The sequence below is a fragment of the Alligator mississippiensis genome, chromosome 16 (genome assembly GCF_030867095.1).
Source record: "Alligator mississippiensis isolate rAllMis1 chromosome 16, rAllMis1, whole genome shotgun sequence".
Lineage (NCBI taxonomy): Eukaryota > Metazoa > Chordata > Crocodylia > Alligatoridae > Alligator > Alligator mississippiensis.
In genome coordinates, this window is record NC_081839.1 from 14,783,938 (window position 1) to 14,793,433 (window position 9,496).

General features: G+C 52.2%; 1 long non-coding RNA gene across 1 annotated transcript; it reads left to right on the forward strand.

Moving 5' to 3' along the window:
* Window positions 1-2,362: 2,362 nt before the first annotated feature.
* LOC132246547 (uncharacterized) lies at window positions 2,363-8,360 on the forward strand. Its single transcript, XR_009457916.1, has 3 exons — window positions 2,363-2,548; window positions 2,675-2,769; window positions 7,128-8,360. It is a non-coding gene; the product is annotated as an uncharacterized LOC132246547 (long non-coding RNA).
* Window positions 8,361-9,496: the final 1,136 nt, after the last annotated feature.

The window sequence follows — 9,496 nt, forward strand, 5'->3', positions numbered from 1 at the left end:
GCCTCTGCACCATCTCAGGGTCTACGCTTGGTAGTCTGGTGCCCTGCTGCTGCCTCTCTACAATCCCAGTGAGAGACTTGTCTTGCCCCTCGCTTAGGAACACTGAGGCAAAGAACTCATTGAGGAGTTCAGCCTTGTCCCCCCTGTCCGTCACCAATTGCTTATGCCCATCTAGTAGAGGTCCTATTCCACCCTGGGCCTTCCTTTTACTCCCTATATATCTAAAAAACAATTTTTTGTTGTCCTTAACTTGGGATGCCATCCTCAGCTCCATGGTAGCTTTGGCCTGTCTAACTGCCTCCCTACAAGCGCGAGCAGAGGAGGTATACTCCTCTTTAGTAATCTCTCCCCGTTTCCACTTTTTATATGCCCCCCTTTTAGCCTGTAGACTGCTCTGGATTTCTCTGGTCAGCCAAGGAAGCCTCTTGGCCCCTTTCCCCGTTTTTTCCTGCATTGGGATCATCTCCCTCTATGCCCAAAGGATCATTTCCTTAAGGCACAGCCACACTTCCTGGGCTCCCAACTCTTTAAAGCTCTTACTCTGCAGTGCGTCCTTGACTAAACGCCTGAGTTCATTGAAGTCAGCTTTCCTAAAGTCTAGCACTTTCACCCTACTAGTTACCTCACCTGCTCGACGTCTTATGGTGAATTCTATGATTTGGTGATCACTGTCCCCCAGGTGACCACCGATCTGTAGGTCTCCTACCATGTCATCCCCCGTTGCCAATACCAGGTCCAGTAAGGCATTCCCCTTAGTGGGACCATGTACTTCCTGCGTCAGATGGAGGTCCTGTACACAGGATAGGAACCTGCGTGAACGGTGGGACTTTGCTGTCTGCATCTCCCAGCAGATGTCTGGGTAGTTTAGGTCCCCCATGACTACCGCCTCCCTAGTTTTTATGGTCTCCGAGAGCTGCCTCAGGAGCCCCAAATCTAGTTCTTCCCCTTGGTGTGGGGGTCTGTAGCAGACCCCTACCACCAAATCCCTTTCTCCTTGACCTCCATGTAACCTAACCCATAATCCTTCTACTTTCTCCTCCTCTGATTCCTTTTTGATAAGGGTCGATGTATATAGCTCATTGACATAGAGCACCACCCCTCCCCCTCTCTTCCCCACTCAATCCTTTCTGTACAGCTTATAGCCCTCAATGTGTACCACCCAGTCGTGGGAAGACTGCCACCAGGTTTCTGTTAGCCCTACTAAGTCTTAGGTGTTTTCTGCAAGCAGGAGTGCTAGTTCATCCTGCTTGCTCCCCATGCTTCTAGCATTAGTGTATAGTCACTTGAGCCCTGTGACTGGCGCCTTTGTTTCCCCCCGGCTCTGATGCCCAAAGGGCCCCTTGTTGCTTACCTGCTTATTACTTACCTGTGGTGTAGTGCTGGCCGCCCCATGGATTGCAGGTTCCCGATGTTCTCCTTCTTCAGGCTGGGCTGTCCTTGTGGGTGCCAGCTGGTTTGGTAGTCCACAGCTTCCCCCGCCCTCATCATCCCTTCCCCCCGATGAGCCTAGTTTAAAGCCCACCGGAGGAGCACGCCGGCATTTGCGCGGGCGTTCACGCCGGAGGGCGGGCCGGGAGGGCCAGGAGTGGGACTCCTGTAGGGGTAGGGCGTAGACACTGCACAGGTCTACAAACAGTAGCTTGTAGAATGGTGTCTACGAGGAGTGCTGCTAGGGCCTCTGCCCAGGGGGACAAGGCTACCCGGGGCAGGTCTGAGGCCTCCTCCCAGACCGAGCCCATGGGGGAGCTGGTGTCCCCCTACCTCCTGGCCTGTGGGGTATCCCCAGCAGGGCCGGGGGGGGCAGAGATTGGGGGCCCCCACACCTGTCCGGCAGGTGCCCGTCTTAGGGCTCTGGAGGCGCAGGTGAGGGAGCTCCGGGAGGAGGTTAGCAGGCTGAGGGGGATCAGGGAGGTGGAGGATGAAATTGATAGTTATTTCCTTTCCCTGCAGGCCCAGGCACCAAAGGAAGAAGCACCCCGGGGAATACCCTCCACAGCAGAGTGGAGATGGAAGGGGAGGAGGAAACCCTTGGGCAAGAAGAAACACCACGTTCTTCACACTCCAAACAGTTCAAGAGATCCACGATGACCCAGAGGAGGAGGCGACGAGTGCTCGTCATAGGAGACTCCATCCTGAGAGGTACGGAAGGACCCATCTGTCGCCAGGACCCCTCGGCACGAGAGGTATGCTGCCTCCCTGGAGCAAAGATTTGGGATGTGACGGAGGTAATCCAGGCCAGGATCAAGCCCACCGATTATTACCCCATGGTCCTAGTCCATGTGGGTACTAATGATGCGGCCAGGAGAACCCCCGATCACCTGATAGCGGACTACTGTGCTCTGGGTGGCGTGCTGAAGGAGTTTGGTGCCCAGGTGGTTTTCTCTTCCATCCTACCAGTGACCGGACGAGGAAGACGGCAGGAGAACTGCATCAGAGAGACCAACTGGCGGCTTCGGCAGTGGTGTCTCGAGGCAGGCTTCGGCTTCCTGGACAATGACCCGCACATCACAACGAGGGACACGCTCAGTTGGGATGGGCTTCACCAAAGGTAAGCGTGTGTTTTCTACTAGGTTGGCGGATCTCCTCCGGCGGGCTTTAAACTAGGCTCGTCGGGGGGAGGGGAGTATGAGGGCAGGGGAAGCTGTGGACCACCAAACCATGTGGCACCCACAAGGACAGCCCAGCCTGAAGAAGCCCATCCCAACTGAGCCTGAAGAAGGAGAACATTGGGAACCTGAAAGCCATGGGGAGGCCAGCACTACAGAACAGGTAAGAAACAAGAAGGTAAGAAACAATGGGCCCCATGGGACTCGGAGCGGGGGGGCAGCAAAGGCACCAGTCGCAGGGCTCAAGTGCCTATATACTAATGCTAGGAGCATGGGGAACAAGCAGGATGAACTAGCGCTCCTGCTTGCACTAAACACCTATGACTTAGTGGGGCTAACAGAGACCTGGTGGGATTCATCCCATGACTGGGCGGTACATATTGAGGGCTATAGATTGTATAGAAAGGACAGGTCGGGGAAGAAAGGGCGGGGGGGGGAGTTGCACTTTATGTCAGTGAGCAATATACATCAACCCTCATCAAGACAGAATCCGAGGTTGAGAAAGTAGAAGGATTGTGGGTTAGGCTACATGGGGGGCAAGGAGAAAGGGATTTGGTGGTAGGGGTCTGCTACAGATCCCCACACCAAGGGGAAGAAATAGATGCGGGGCTCCTGAGGCAACTCTCGGAGACCATAAAAGCTAAAGAGGCGGTAGTCATGGGGGATCTAAACTACCCGGACATCTGCTGGGAGACGCAGACAGCAAGGTCCCATCGCTCATGCAGGTTTCTAACCTATGTACAGGACCTCCACCTGACACAGGAGGTGCATGGTCCCACTAGGGGATTGCCATACTGGATCTGGTATTGGCAACGGGAGATGACATGATAGGGGACCTCCAGATCGGTAGCTATTTGGGAGACAGTGATCACCTTATAATAGAATTCAACATAAGACGGCGAGTGGGTAAGGTAACTAGTAGGGTGAAAGTGCTAGACTTTAGGAAAGCTGATCTCAATGCACTCAGGCCATTAGTCAAGGAAGCACTGCAGAGTAGGAGTTTTGATGGGATGGGAGCCCAAGAAGGGTGGCTGTGCCTAAAGGAAACGATCCTTCGGGCACAAAGCAAGACGATCCCCGAGCGAGGCAAAAGAGGGAAAGGGGCCAGGAGGCTTCCATGGCTGACCAGAGAAATCCAGGGCAGCCTAAGGGCCAAAAGGGGAGCACATAAAAAGTGGAAACAGGGTGAGATCACTAAAGATGAATATACCTCCTCTGCTCGTGCTTGTAGGGAGGCAGTTAGGCGGGCCAAGGCTACCATGGAGCTGAGGATGGCAACCCAAGTAAAAGACAACAAGAAATTGTTTTTTAGATATATTGGGAGTAAAAGGAAGGCCCAGGGAGGAATAGGACCGCTGCTAAACGGGCAGAAACAATTGGTGACAGACAGGGGGGACAAGGCTGAACTCCTCAACGAGTTCTTTGCCTCAGTGTTCCTAAGTGAGGGGCACGACAAGTCTCTCACTGGGGTTGTAGAGAGGCAGCAGCAAGGCGCCAGACTGCCATGAGTAGACCCTGAGATGGTGCAGAGTCACTTGGAAGAACTGGATGCCTTTAAGTCGGCAGGCCCGGATGGGCTCCATCCGAGGGTGCTGAAGGCACTGGCCGACATCATTGCAGAGCCACTGGCGGGAATATTCGAACGCTCGTGGCGCACGGGCCAAGTCCCAGAAGACTGGAAAAGGGCTAACGTGGTCCCCATTTTCAAGAAGGGGAGGAAGGAGGACCCAGGCAACTATAGGCCAGTCAGTCTCACCTCCATCCTTGGTAAAGTCTTTGAAAAAATTATCAAGGCTCACATTTGTGAGAGCCCAGCAGGGCAAATTATGCTGAGGGGAAACCAGCACAGGTTTGTGGCGGGCAGATTGTGCCTGACCAACCTAGTCTCTTTCTATGACCAGGTTACGAAACGCCTGGACACAGGAGGGGTGGATGTCGTATACTTAGACTTCAGGAAGGCCTTCGATACGGTATCCCACCCCATACTGGTGAACAAGTTAAGAGGCTGTGATGTGGATGACTGCACAGTCCGGTGGGTGGCGAATTGGCTAGAGGGTCACACCCAAAGAGTCGTGGTAGATGGGTCGGTCTCGACCTGGAAGGGTGTGGGCAGTGGGGTCCCGCAGGGTTCGGTCCTTGGACCAATACTCTTTAATGTCTTCATCAGCGACTTGGACGAGGGAGTCAAATGTACTCTGTCCAAGTTTGCAGATGACACAAAGCTATGGGGAGAAGTGGACACGCCGGAGGGCAGGGAACAGCTGCAGGCAGACCTGGGTAGGTTGCACAAGTGGGCAGAAAACAACAGGATGCAATTCAACAAGGAGAAATGCAAAGTGCTGCACCTAGGGAGGAAAAATGTCCAGCACACCTACAGCCTAGGGAATGACCTGCTGGGTGGCACAGAGGTGGAAAGGGATCTTGGAGTCCTAGCGGACTCCAAGATGAACATGAGCCGGCAGTGTGACGAAGCCATCAGAAAAGCCAATGGCACTTTATCGTGCATCAGCAGATGCATGACGAATAGGTCCAGGGAGGTGATACTTCCCCTCTATAGGGCGTTGGTCAGACCGCAGTTGGAGTACTGCGTGCAATTCTGGGCGCCACACTTCAAGAAGGATGCGGATAACCTGGAGAGGGTCCAGAGAAGGGCAACTCGTATGGTCAAGGGCCTGCAGACCAAGCCCTACGAGGAGAGACTAGAGAAACTGGACCTTTTCAGCCTCCGCAAGAGAAGGTTGAGAGGCGACCTTGTGGCTGCCTATAAGTTCATCACGGGGGCACAGAAGGGAATTGGTGAGGATTTATTCACCAAGGCGCCCCCGGGGGTTACAAGAAACAATGGCCACAAGCTAGCAGAGAGCAGATTTAGACTGGACATTAGGAAGAACTTCTTCACAGTTCGAGTGGCCAAGGTCTGGAACGGGCTCCCAAGGGAGGTGGTGCTCTCCCCTACCCTGGGGGTCTTCAAGAGGAGGTTAGACGAGTATCTAGCTGGGGTCATCTAGACCCAGCGCTCTTTCCTGCTTATGCGGGGGGTCGGACTTGATGATCTATTGAGGTCCCTTCCGACCCTAACATCTATGAATCTATGAATCTATGAGATCCACCAACCTAGAAAAGAACACACGCTTTCCTTTGGGGGACAGGTGAAGCCCATCCCAACTGAGCATCTCTTTCATCGTGATGTGCAGATCATTGTCAAGGAAGCCGAAGCCTGCCTCGAGACACCGTTGCCGAAGCCGCCAGTTGGTCTCTCTAAAGTAGTTCTTGTGTCATCTTCCATGTCCACTCACTGGTAGGACAGAGGAGAATACCACCTGTGCACCTCTTTCCCTTAGCACGCCGCCCAGAGCATGGTAGTCTGTCATCAGGTGATCAAGGCTTCTCCTGGCCGCATCATTAGTACCCACATGGACTAGGACCATGGGGTAGTAATCAGTGGGCTGAATCATGGCCTGGATCATTCCCGTCACATCCCGAATCTTTGCTTCGGGCAGGCAGAAGACCTCTCGTGTTGAGGGGTCCTGGCGACAAATGGGTCCTTCCATACCTCTCAAGATGGAGTCGCCTATGACGATCACTCGATGCCTCCTCCTCTGGGTCTGCTTGGTTTCCTTGACCTGTTTGGAGCGTGGAGAGTGTGGTGTTCCTTCCTACCCAGAGGTTTCCTCATCTCCTTCCATCTCCTGCAGCATCGCCAGGGCCTCATACCTGTTCTCCAGTTGGACTGGAGGAACTGGTACCAGTATGCTGCGTTCAGCCCTGGTCCTGGATGTGACCGTCTGCCACTCTGCTGTGGAGGGCACCTCCCGGGGTGCTTCTTCCTTGGGCGCCTGGTCCTGCAGGGAAAGGAAATCACTGTCAATTTCATCCTCCACCTCCCTGATACCCCTCAGCCTGCTAACCTCCTCCCGGAGCTCCCTCCCCTGCGCCTTATTTCTTTATTAGTATTTCCATTATATGGCCATAGGAGCCTATGGTTTACATTTGATGTTAAAAATGCTGGTGGTTTGTGGCTGAGGCTGTAGGGGTGGAGGAGGCCTCATTAGCACCAAGGGGCACCATGATAGAGGGCTCGAGAAGCCCTGCTGCACTAGGGCCACAAGCCCAAAGTCACTTGAAGGGGAGATAGGAGCCTTGAAGCCAGGTCCTAGCAGGTGGACTTAGGCAAAAGGTCCTAACTACAGAAAGAAGGGCAAAGCTGAAGAGGACTGAGGCCCCAACAGTCTGGCACCACAGGGACGCACAGCGTAGAAGAGCCAGCAGACCTGGTGTCACGGACAGCATGGAACAGAGGGCCTTGAGCCTGAGTGAGTTAGAGCTAGAGCCTCGGAGTCAAGCCCAATTAGTGGGTTTTGACTGACAGGCCTACCTAGAGAGAGAGAGGGTAAGCCCACAGCAGCTGAGACCCCCAACATAGAGAAAAATTTATAAAACCGTGTGCGAGGCATAGGGCACATCAAGGGGAGGTAGGAGCATGCATTTTTGTCCTTAAGGCAACATCTCATTATCCTACAGGTGGTGAGCCTGGAGTCTGTCTGGGAACCTGTGGGTCAGCCTCCCTCTTTCTTTAGAACCAAGTAACAGCAAGTTGTGGCAGGAGAGTAAAGAGGGGGGAAGCTGATCCCCAGAGAAGAGAAATCCAGCAAGACTTGGCGGGGACACACTTACCGGCATAAAAAAAAAAAAAAGCAGCCGAAGATGGCCCCCTGTCACAGGGACTCAATCAGTTCATGTGGGAAGCCATATGGTTTGCCTAAACCTGGGAAATCCCCATCTCCCCAGGAGCTTCCTGAACTTCCTTCCCTGGAGCCAGCCAGAAAGCACATAAACTTCAATTGTGGTACTAATAAAAGTTTCCTCACCACTGTCTGTCATCTTGTCTTCCAAGCGGTGCTTTGTTGTGCTGTCTCTCCCCTGCCAAGCTAGGCTCGAGGGTCACAGCAAAAACCAGCTGATGGGCTTCTCTTGGGCTCTTTGTGTCTCTCTGGCTGTCTGGCTTGGGGAGGGGACTGTGGGAAGAAATGCCCCATGATGAAAGTCATTTGATTGCAGTTGAGCCTTTCTCTCTGAACCAGAATACACTAATTGGTCAACAATGAATGCCTGGAAATTCAAATCCCCTAGCCAAGCACAGGCCCAGCATATGGTCTGATCAGAGTGTTAGGGTGACAATAATTTGGATTTTGGGAAACACTGGATTTTGGGGAGCATTGAATCTGCAGCTGAATATAAAGGCTTTTTCCTGTGTCTCAGCAAAATTGCTGGTCACAAGGTAGAATAATATATTAAGACTAACATTGCAAATGCTTAGGCAAGCAGTTTTCTAAGCAACATCATAGTGTTAGATCCCATTGTGTAAGAAGAACAAGATGCAGCCCACCAGCTATCGTCAGGAGATAAGACAGAAGCCAAACCTTGGAGATGGTGCTGAAATCAGCAAAAACAAGATGAACCAGCAAGTAACTGAGAGTACCTGAGTTCATGGCCTTACACATGCGCTCTTAGCAGAGAGGCATGTAAATGAATGAAATACATAGGCAATTCCATGCAAATGAAGCAAACAGTAAACATAGATGGAGCTTGAAATGGGAGGAGAAATGGGTGGAACAGGAGGAGGGATGAAGGCAGGAGAATGCTAACAAGTATGAACCAAGGTGTATAAAATGTGAAAAGAACTGTTGTTCGAGGCTGCTCCCCTAGTTTCATGGGCTGTGTGTCTGTGAGGGAGCTCACCTGAAGCTGTCTCCATTCTGAATAAAGTTGTTGTGAGCAATGTGTGCTGGTGTTTGCTCCCTGCTTGCTCTGGCTAATGAGTAACAGGACCCATGAGCAACTGGACCATCGTTTCCCTGGTCATTGGGCACCGCATGGAGTCGGGGTCTAACACAGAGTATCTCTGACAACCCTGGCAGTTCCAGATAGTTTTGGATATTTGAGATTGCAAATAGTGGAATTGTGGGAATCCTCGTGCTGGCCATGCTTTTCAGGCAGTCCATGCATCAGCATCATCTGCTGCCAGCCCTGATGGTGTTCTACCTGGAGGACAATGATATTGCTGTAGGCATTGTGCTGGCCATGCTACATGATGTGCAAGATGGTATCACTGAAGCCATAGCTCTGTGTTCCCAATATTAGACATCACTGAGGCACTGGGATTTATCTGTGAGCTTGAACTGGTGGCAATAGCTTGTGCTCAGGACCTGGAATGTCTAATAACGGAGGCAGAATTTTAGAATGTCCTATGGCACATTCATGGATCTTTGTACCAAGCTGCACCCCATACTCCAGCACTAGGACATCAGGCTTTGATGCCCTATGTCCATGGACAGATGCATTGCAATGGTCATTTGGAAGCTAACAAATCCTGGTAGCCTCTGGTCTATGAGCAACCAGTTTGGTGTGAGGTGCACAACTGCAATGCTGGCTGTGAATGAAGTATGCCAAGTTATTCTACAGAACCTAGGGCCTTGGATTCTCTGGCTTGGGGATAACAAGAGGTGATTGCTCACTTTGAGCATTGGAACTTCCCAAACTGTGTGGGGGCCATTGATGGGGCCCTGTGATGAAGGCAGCTAAGTGGGCTAAGATCTAACCTACAGTTCCAGCGGCTAGCACTTTGGGAGGCTCACTGTGGGCAGGCTTTACTGTAAATAATTCTTGTAAATAGCTCTCTATGTAGCATATCTATATGCCCTTTTCATCCCAGGGGCAGATAGCAGTCTGGGCCTGGCAGCAGGCTACACAGACTGCTGCCTAGTTGGTTCACCATGACTTAATGTGGGATGCTTGTCCCCAGGTTAAGACTCTAGTTTTGTAAATGTTTTGTCACAAGCATGGCTGACTGAGCCTGAGGAGAATGAGTGAAACTGTGAGAGAGCTGGGGA